This window comes from Triticum dicoccoides, chromosome 5A (genome assembly GCF_002162155.2).
Source record: "Triticum dicoccoides isolate Atlit2015 ecotype Zavitan chromosome 5A, WEW_v2.0, whole genome shotgun sequence".
NCBI classification, from domain to species: Eukaryota; Viridiplantae; Streptophyta; class Magnoliopsida; order Poales; family Poaceae; genus Triticum; species Triticum dicoccoides.
Genome location: NC_041388.1, coordinates 8,278,530 through 8,288,824, shown reverse-complemented (window position 1 = coordinate 8,288,824; position 10,295 = coordinate 8,278,530). Strand labels below are relative to the sequence as shown.

The 10,295-nt window shown below is 44.4% G+C and overlaps 1 pseudogene; it reads left to right on the top strand.

Moving 5' to 3' along the window:
• Nucleotides 1-1,378: 1,378 nt before the first annotated feature.
• Nucleotides 1,379-10,295, top strand: part of LOC119297516 — a 45,005-nt pseudogene continuing 36,088 nt past the window's right edge.

Here is a 10,295-nt window from a genome sequence, read left to right as displayed (position 1 = left end):
TTCCTGATTTTTTTTTTGTGTTTTCCAAAATGTTTGAGTTGTTTTTCAAATATGCACAATTTTGAAAAGTGTTCGCGGCTTTACACGGTATTCACGTTTTCTCCTAAATAATATTACACGTTCAGACGTTCATATCCGCGCTTTGTTTGGTTCTTAAGAATTGGTGCTGCCTATTACTCTCTCTGTAAACTAATATAAGAGTGTTTAGCTCACTAAAATAGTAATTTAAACGCTCTTATATTAGTTTACCGAGGGAGTATACAAGCATGTCTTCTTAGCTCAAGTGGTAGGAGTAGTACTTGTGTAACATGGCACATGAGGTCTAGTGTTCGAATCTTGGTTGGTGTATTCTTTTTTGCGAGCGAGCGTTGTACCTTCTGCGCTAGCCGGAACGAGAGAGCTACGTGGGCCGGCCCAGTCGGAGAGACCTGCTTGTGCGTTCTCTCGACATTTTGCCGCAGTTAGGGGCGAACAGGAGCTCCCATATAAAGTTTGTATACTACCCGTCAAGCTCTTTCCTAAATTCTGAGTTGGGAACACATCTGTCGCAGATTTGGAGAGAATTGGCTACCCAGATCGGGCATGATGAGGCCGGTGGCTTCTCTAGTGGCTAATCCACCACAACAAGTTTCTGAATTCATACATGCAGCAACAAATTCATGGAACGAGGAAGAACTAAGAAGGGTTTTTGTCCCAGTTGATGTGGAGGTTATATTATCAATCCCACTATGTACGAAACGGATTGATGATTTCTGGGCTTGGGGCGAAGATCACCGAGGAAAGTTTTCAGTCAGCTCGGTATACAGAATGCTTTTCAATGTTATAAAAATCAAGGGGAGAACTTGCTAGCTGGCACTGCAAGCTCGTCCGCAGTGAAGCATGAGAAGAAGGCGTGGGAGTCAATCTGGAATATCAAGATTCCTTCCAAGCTAAAAAAATTTGTATGGAGATTGTGCTTGGATTCGGTACCAACTACAGATGTTAAGCATCATCGTCACATGGCCCCATGTCCGTTTTGCTCGGCGGAGGACAGTTGGAAACACGCCTTGATCAATTGTATATCTGCTAGGTGTGTATGGGCGCTGTCATCAGAGGATACAGTGGAGCTTATGTGTGGAAACCTAAGTCTGAACGCCAAAAACTGGGTATTCACAATGCAAGAGAAGCTGTCACATGAAGAGTTCACTCGCATGGTTGTCACCCTCTGGGCAATTTGGAGATCGCGTCGAAGAGCTGTTCACGAGGAGATTTTGATAGCCCTATGCAAATTCATCTCTTCATCAATGCTTTCATGAAGGATCTAGAGATTTTGACAAAACCAACAGAGCGGAGCAATGCTAACCGGGCAATTAAGCCAAATCATTGGCTGCCCCCGCCAATGGAGTATGTGAAGTTTAATACTGATGTCGCTGTCTCAAGTGGAAGTTGTGGTTCTATTGGTGTAATATGCAGGGATTTGGATGGCACTTTCTTGGGTGCTTCTTCTATTACTTTCAAACATATGCATGGCCCTGTTACATTAGAGGCACTGGCGGTAAGGGAGGCGCTGGCGCTCACGGAGGATTTATATGTTCAAAAGATACATGTGGCGTCTGATTGCAAGACCGTGGTGGACGAAATCAAGCAAGGTTCGTCAGGAAATCATGCAGCTATTTGTTGGGGATCGTAGTAGAATTTAAAATTTTCTATGCATCACCAAGATCAATCTATGGAGTATTCTAGCAACAAGGGGAATAGGAGTGTATCTACATACCCTTGTAGATCGCGAGCGGAAGCGTTCAAGTGAACGGGGTTGATGGAGTCATACTCGTCGTGATCCAAATCACCGATGATCCTAGCGCCGAACGGACGACACCTCCGCGTTCAACACACGTACGGTTGGGGAAGACGTCTCCTCCTTCTTGATCCAGCAAGGGGGAAGGAGAGGTTGATGGAGATCCAGCAGCATGACGGCGTGGTGGTGGATGCAGCAGGGTCTCGGCAGGGCTTCACCAAGCACCAACGAGAGGGAGAGGTGTTACGGGAGGGAGAGGGAGGCGCCAGGGGCAAGGGTGCGCAGCCCTCCCTCCCCCCTCTTTATATAGGGGCCCTGGGGGGCGCCGTGAAGGAAATATGCCCTAGAGGCAATAATAAAGTTATTATTTATTTCCTTATATCATGATAAATGTTTATTATTCATGCTAGAATTGTATTAACCGGAAACATAATACATGTGTGAATACATAGACAAACAGAGTGTCACTAGTATGCCTCTACTTGACTAGCTCGTTAATCAAAGATGGTTATGTTTCCTAACCATGAACAAAGTGTTGTTATTTGATTAACGAGGTCACATCATTAGTTGAATAATCTGATTGACATGACCCATTCCATTAGTTTAGCACCCGATCGTTTAGTATGTTGCTATTGCTTTCTTCATGACTTATACATGTTCCTATGACTATGAGATTATGCAACTCCCGTTTACCGGAGGAACACTTTGTGTGCTACCAAATGTCACAACGTAACTGGGTGATTATAAAGGAGCTCTACAGTTGTCTCCAAAGGTAGATGTTGGGTTGGCGTATTTCGAGATTAGGATTTGTCACTCCCATTGTCGGAGAGGTATCTCTGGGCCCTCTCGGTAATGCACATCACATAAGGCTTGCAAGCATTGCAACTAATGAGTTAGTTGCGGGATGGTGTATTACAGAACGAGTAAAGAGACTTGCCGGTAACGAGATTGAACTTGGTATTGGATACCGACGATCGAATCTTGGGCAAGTAACGTACCGATGACAAAGGGAACAACGTATGTTGTTATGCGGTCTGACCGATAAAGATCTTCGTAGATAATGTAGGAGCCAATATGGGCATCCAGGCCCCACTATTGGTTATTGACCGGAGATGTGTCTCAGTCATGTCTGCATTGTTCTCGAACCGTAGGGTCCGCACGCTTAACGTTACGATGACAGTTATTATGAGTTTATGCATTTTGATGTACCGAAGTTAGTTCGGAGTCCCGGATGTGATCACGGACATGACGAGGAGTCTCGAAATGGTCGAGACATAAAGATTGATATATTGGAAGCCTATGTTTGGATATCGGAAGTGTTCCGGGTGAAATCGGAATTTTACCGGAGTACCGGGAGGTTACCGGAACCCCCGGGGAACTATATGGGCCTTAGTGGGCTTTAGTGGAAAGGAGAAAGGGGCAGCCCAAGGTGGCCGCGCGCCTCCCCCCTCCCCTAGTCCTATTAGGACTAGGAGAGGTGGCCGGCCCCCCTCTCTCTCTCTTCCCCCCCTCGAGGAATCCTATTCCAACTAGGATTGGGGGGGGGGGATCCTACTCCCAGAGGGAGTAGGACTCTCCTGGCGCGCCCTCCTTGGCCGGCCAGCCCCTCCCCCTTGGATCCTTTATATACGGGGGCAGGGGGGCACCCTAGGACACACAAGTTGATCCTTGAGATCGTTCCTTAGCCGTGTGCGGTGCCCCCTGCCACCATATTTCACCTCGATCATATCGTTGTAGTGCTTAGGCGAAGCCCTGCGTCGGTAGAACATCATCATCGTCACCACGCCGTTGTGCTGATGGAACTCATCCCCGAAGCTTTGCTGGATCAGAGCCCGGGGATCGTCTTCGAGCTGTACGTGTGCTAAGAACTCGGAGGTGCCGGAGTAACGGTGCTTGGATCAGTCGGATCGGAAAGACGTACGACTACTTCCTCTACGTTGCGTCAACGCTTCCGCAGTCGGTCTGCGTGGGTACGTAGACAACACTCTCCCCTCTTGTTGCTGTGCATCACCATGATCTTGCGTGTGCGTAGGAAATTTTTTGAAATTACTACGTTCCTCAACAGTGGCATCCGAGCCTAGGTTTTATGGTTTGATGTTATATGCACGAGTAGAACACAAGTGAGTTGTGGGCGATATAAGTCATACTGCCTACCAGCATGTCATACTTTGGTTCGGCGGTATTGTTGGACGAGACGACCCGGACCAACATTACGCGTACGCTTACGCGAGACCGGTTCTCCCGACGTGCTTTGCACATAGGTGGCTTGCGGGCGACTGTCTCTCCAACTTTAGTTGAACCGAGTGTGGCTACGCCCGGTCCTTGCGAAGATTAAAACGGAGTCTATTTGACAAACTATCGTTGTGGTTTTGATACGTAGGTGAGATTGGTTCTTGCTTAAGCCCGTAGCAGCCACGTAAAACTTGCAACAACAAAGTAGAGGACATCTAACTTGTTTTTGCAGGGCATGTTGTGATGTGATATGGTCAAGGCATGATGCTAAATTTTATTGTATGAGATGATCATGTTTTGTAACCGAGTTATCGGCAACTGGCAGGAGCCATATGGTTGTCGCTTTATTATATGCAATGCAATCGCGATGTAATGCTTTACTTTATCACTAAGCGGTAGCGATAGTCGTGGAAGCATAAGATTGGCGAGACAACAACGATGCTACGATGGAGATCAAGGTGTCGCGCCGGTGACGATGGTGATCACGACGGTGCTTTGGAGATGGAGATCACAAGCACAAGATGATGATGGCCATATCATATCACTTATATTGATTGCATGTGATGTTTATCTTTTGTGCATCTTATCTTGCTTTGATTGACGGTAGCATTATAAGATGATCTCTCACTAAATTATCAAGAAGTGTTCTCCCTGAGTATGCACCGTTGCCAAAGTTCGTCGTGCCCAGACACCACGTGATGACCGGGTGTGATAAGCTCTACGTCCATCTACAACGGGTGCAAGCCAGTTTTGCACACGCAGAATACTCAGGTTAAACTTGACGAGCCTAGCATATGCAGATATGGCCTCGGAACACGGAGACCGAAAGGTCGAGCGTGAATCATATAGTAGATATGATCAACATAACGATGTTCACCATTGAAAACTACTCCATCTCACGTGATGATCGGTTATGGTTTAGTTGATTTGGATCACGTGATCACTTAGAGGATTAGAGGGATGTCTATCTAAGTGGGAGTTCTTAAGTAATTTGATTAATTGAACTTAAACTTATCATGAACTTAGTACCTGATAGTATCTTGCTTGTTTATGTTGATTGTAGATAGATGGCTCGTGTTGTTGTTCCGTTGAATTTTAATGCGTTGCTTGAGAAAGCAAAGTTGAAAGATGATGGTAGCAATTACACGGACTGGGTCCGTAACTTGAGAATTATCCTCATTGCTGCTCAGAAGAATTACATCCTGGAAGCACCGCTGGATGCCAGGCCTGCTGCTGGAGCAACACCAGATGTTATGAACGTCTGGCAGAGCAAAGCTGATGACTACTCGATAGTTCAGTGTGCCATGCTTTACGGCTTAGAATCGGGACTTCAACGACGTTTTGAACGTCATGGAGCATATGAGATGTTCCAGGAGTTGAAGTTAATATTTCAAGCAAATGCCCGGATTGAGAGATATGAAGTCTCCAATAAGTTCTATAGCTGCAAGATGGAGGAGAATAGTTCTGTCAGTGAGCATATACTCAAAATGTCTGGGTATAATAATCACTTGATTCAGATGCGAGTTAATCTTCCAGATGATTGCTTCATTGACAGAATTCTCCTATCACTGCCACCAAGCTACAAGAGCTTCGTGATAAACTATAATATGCAAGGGATGAACAAGACTATTCCGAGCTCTTCGCAATGCTGAAAGCTGCGGAGGTAGAAATCAAGAAGGAGCATCAAGTGTTGATGGTTAACAAGACCACTAGTTTCAAGAAAAAGGGCAAAGGGAAGAAGAAAGGGAACTTCAAGAAGAACGACAAGCAAGTTGCTGCTCAGGAGAAGAAACCCAAGTCTGGACCTAAGCCTGAAACTGAGTGCTTCTACTGCAAACAGACTGGTCACTGGAAGCGGAACTGCCCCAAGTATTTGGCGGATAAGAAGGATGGCAAGGTGAACAAAGGTATATGTGATATACATGTTATTGATGTGTACCTTACTAGAGCTCGCAGTAGCACCTGGGTATTTGATACTGGTTCTGTTGCTAATATTTGCAACTCAAAACAGGGACTACAGATTAAGCGAACACTGGCAAAGGACGAGGCGACGATGCGCGTGGGAAATGGTTCCAAAGTCGATGTGATCGCGGTCGGCACGCTACCTCTACATCTACCTTCGGGATTAGTATTAGACCTAAATAATTGTTATTTGGTGCCTGCGTTGAGCATGAACATTATATCTGGATCTTGTTTAATGCGAGACGGTTATTCATTTAAATCAGAGAATAATGGTTGTTCTATTTATATGAGTAATATCTTTTATGGTCATGCACCTTTGAGAAGTGGTCTATTTTTGATGAATCTCGGTAGTAGTAATACACATATTCATAATGTTGAAGCCAAAAGATGCAGAGTTGATAATGATAGTGCAACTTATTTGTGGCACTGCCGTTTAGGTTATATCGGTGTAAAGCGCATGAAGAAACTCCATACTGAGGGGCTTTTGGAACCACTTGATTATGAATCACTTGGTACTTGCGAACCGTGCCTCATGGGCAAGATGACTAAAACACCGTTCTCCGGTACTATGGAGAGAGCAACAGATTTGTTGGAAATCGTACATACAGATATATGTGGTTCGATGAATATTGAGGCTCGTGGCGGATATCGTTATTTTCTCACCTTCACAGATGACTTAGGCAGATATGGGTATATCTACTTAATGAAATACAAGTCTGAAACATTTGAAAAGTTCAAAGAATTTCAGAGTAAAGTTGAAAATCATCGTAACATGAAAATAAAGTTTCTACGATCTGATCGTGGAGGAGAATATTTGAGTTACGAGTTTGGTGTACATTTGAAAAATTGTGGAATAGTTTCGCAACTCATGCCACCCGGAACACCACAGCGTAATGGTGTGTCCGAACATCGTAATCGTACTTTACTAGATATGGTGCGATCTATGATGTCTCTTACTGATTTACCGCTATCGTTTTGGGGATACGCTCTAGAGACGGCCGCATTCACGTTAAATAGGGCACCATCAAAATCCGTTGAGACGACGCCTTATGAACTGTGGTTTGGCAAGAAACCAAAGTTGTCGTTTCTGAAAGTTTGGGGCTGCGATGCTTATGTGAAAAAGCTTCAACCTGATAAGCTCGAACCCAAATCGGAGAAATGTGTCTTCATAGGATACCCAAAGGAGACTGTTGGGTACACCTTCTATCACAGATCCGAAGGCAAGACATTCGTTGCTAAGAATGGATCCTTTCTAGAGAAGGAGTTTCTCTCGAAAGAAGTGAGTGGGAGGAAAGTAGAACTTGACGAGGTAACTGTACCTGCTCCCTTAATGAAAATAGTACATCACAGAAAACTGTTTCTGCGACACCTATACCAATTACTGAGGAAGCTAATGATGATGATCATGAAACTTCAGGACAAGATACTAATGAACCTCGTAGATCGACCAGAGCAAGATCCGCACCAGAGTGGTACGGTAATCCTGTTCTGGAAATCATGCTGCTAGATCATGATGAACCTACGAACTATGAAGAAGCGATGGTGAGCCCAGATTCCGCAAAATGGCTTGAAGCCATGAAATCTGAGATGGGATCCATGTATGAGAACAAAGTATGGACTTTGGTTGACTTGCCCGATGATCGGCAAACAATTGAGAATAAATGGATCTTCAAGAAGAAGACTGACGCTGATGGTAATGTTACTGTCTACAAAGCTCGACTTGTCGCAAAAGGTTTTCGACAAGTTCAAGGGGTTGACTACGATGAGACCTTCTCACCCGTAGCGATGCTTAAGTCTGTCAGAATCATGTTAGCAATTGCCGCATTTTATGATTATGAAATTTGGCAGATGGATGTCAAAACTGCATTCTTGAATGGATTTTTAGAAGAAGAGTTGTATATGATGCAACCGGAAGGTTTTGTCGATCCAAAGGGAGCTAACAAAGTGTGCAAGCTCCAGCGATCCATTTATGGACTGGTGCAAGCCTCTCGGAGTTGGAATAAACGCTTTGATAGTGTGATCAAAGCATTTGGTTTTATACAGACTTTCGGAGAAGCCTGTATTTACAAGAAAGTGAGTGGGAGCTCTGTAGCATTTCTGATATTATATGTGGATGACATATTACTGATTGGAAATGATATAGAATTTCTGGATAGCATAAAGGGATACTTGAATAAGAGTTTTTCAATGAAAGACCTCGGTGAAGCTGCTTACATATTAGGCATAAAAATCTATAGAGATAGATCAAGACGCTTGATTGGACTTTCACAAAGCACATACCTTGACAAGATTTTGAAGAAGTTCAAAATGGATCAAGCAAAGAAAGGGTTCCTGCCTGTGTTACAAGGTGTGAAGTTGAGTCAGACTCAATGCCCGACCACTGCAGAAGATAGAGAGAAAATGAAAGATGTTCCCTATGCTTCAGCCATAGGCTCTATCATGTATGCAATGCTATGTACCAGACCTGATGTGTGCCTTGCTATAAGTTTAGCAGGGATGGACCAAAGTAATCCAGGAGTGGATCACTGGACAGCGGTCAAGAACATCCTGTAATACCTGAAAAGGACTAAGGATATGTTTCTCGTATATGGAGGTGACAAAGAGCTCACTGTAAAAGGTTACGTTGATGCAAGCTTTGACACTGATCCGGACAATTCTAAATCGCAAACCGGATACATGTTTACATTAAACGGTGGAGCTGTCAGTTGGTGCAGTTCTAAACAAAGCCTCATAGCGGGATCTAAATGTGAAGCGGAGTACATAGCTGCTTCGGAAGCAGCAAACGAAGGAGTCTGGATGAAGGAGTTCATATCCGATCTAGGTGTCATACCTAGTGCATCGGGTCCAATGAAAATCTTTTGTGACAATACTGGTGCAATTGCCTTGGCAAAGGAATCCAGATTTCACAAGAGAACCAAGCACATCAAGAGACGCTTCAATTCCATCCGGGATCTAGTCCAGGTGGGAGACATAGAGATTTGCAAGATACATACGAATCTGAATGTTGCAGACCCGTTGACTAAGCCTCTTCCACGAGCAAAACATGATCAGCACCAAGGCTCCATGGGTGTTAGAATCATTACTGTGTAATCTAGATTATTGACTCTAGTGCAAGTGGGAGACTGAAGGAAATATGCCCTAGAGGCAATAATAAAGTTATTATTTATTTCCTTATATCATGATAAATGTTTATTATTCATGCTAGAATTGTATTAACCGGAAACATAATACATGTGTGAATACATAGACAAACAGAGTGTCACTAGTATGCCTCTACTTGACTAGCTCGTTAATCAAAGATGGTTATGTTTCCTAACCATGAACAAAGTGTTGTTATTTGATTAACGAGGTCACATCATTAGTTGAATGATCTGATTGACATGACCCATTCCATTAGCTTAGCACCCGATCATTTAGTATGTTGCTATTGCTTTCTTCATGACTTATACATGTTCCTATGACTATGAGATTATGCAACTCCCGTTTACCGGAGGAACACTTTGTGTGCTACCAAACGTCACAATGTAACTGGGTGATTATAAAGGAGCTCTACAGGTGTCTCCAAAGGTAGATGTTGGGTTGGCGTATTTCGAGATTAGGATTTGTCACTCCAATTGTCGGAGAGGTATCTCTGGGCCCTCTCGGTAATGCACATCACATAAGACTTGCAAGCATTGCAACTAATGAGTTAGTTGCGGGATGGTGTATTACAGAACGAGTAAAGAGACTTGCCGGTAACGAGATTGAACTAGGTATTGGATACCGACGATCGAATCTCGGGCAAGTAACATACCGATGACAAAGGGAACAACGTATGTTGTTATGCGGTCTGACCGATAAAGATCTTCGTAGAATATGTAGGAGCCAATATGGGCATCCAGGCCCCGCTATTGGTTATTGACCGGAGATGTGTCTCAGTCATGTCTGCATTGTTCTCGAACCGTAGGGTCCGCACGCTTAACGTTACGATGATAGTTATTATGAGTTTATGCATTTTGATGTACCGAAGTTAGTTCGGAGTCCCGGATGTGATCACAGACATGACGAGGAGTCTCGAAATGGTCGAGACATAAAGATTGATATATTGGAAGCCTATGTTTGGATATCGGAAGTGTTCCGGGTGAAATCGGAATTTTACTGGAGTACCGGGAGGTTACCGGAACCCCCCGGGAACTATATGGGCCTTAGTGGGCTTTAGTGGAAAGGAGAAAGGGGCAGCCCAAGGTGGCCGCGCGCCACCCCCCTCCCCTAGTCCTATTAGGACTAGGAGAGGTGGCCGGCCCCCCTCTCTCTCTTTCCCCCCTCGAGGAATCCTATTCCAACTAGG